The sequence below is a fragment of the Corylus avellana genome, chromosome ca3 (assembly GCF_901000735.1).
Source record: "Corylus avellana chromosome ca3, CavTom2PMs-1.0".
Lineage (NCBI taxonomy): Eukaryota > Viridiplantae > Streptophyta > Magnoliopsida > Fagales > Betulaceae > Corylus > Corylus avellana.
Genome location: NC_081543.1, coordinates 1,542,524 through 1,542,854, shown reverse-complemented (window position 1 = coordinate 1,542,854; position 331 = coordinate 1,542,524).

The following is a 331-nucleotide window of genomic DNA, read 5'->3' as shown; positions in this document are numbered from 1 at the left end:
AGCCAGGGTAAAATCCCCTATACAGACATCGATCTTCTCCACCACCCTAGTATCCCACATGATTAAAATACCACCTGAGGCCCCACTAGACTCCAAACAGCACCAATCCACATGATTTCGCCTCCATAAACTGCGAACAATGTTTCTAGACATAGCCTGAATCTTGGTTTCTTGAAGGCAAACAACATCTGCATTCCAGTCCCTAAGCAAATTGCTCACCCTCAAGCGCTTATCCCTCTTATTCAATCCTCTCACATTCCAAGAGATTATGCTTATCTTCATAACACTGCTACCTTCCCCCTCTCTTTCCTGCTTCCCCGAACCGAGCTCC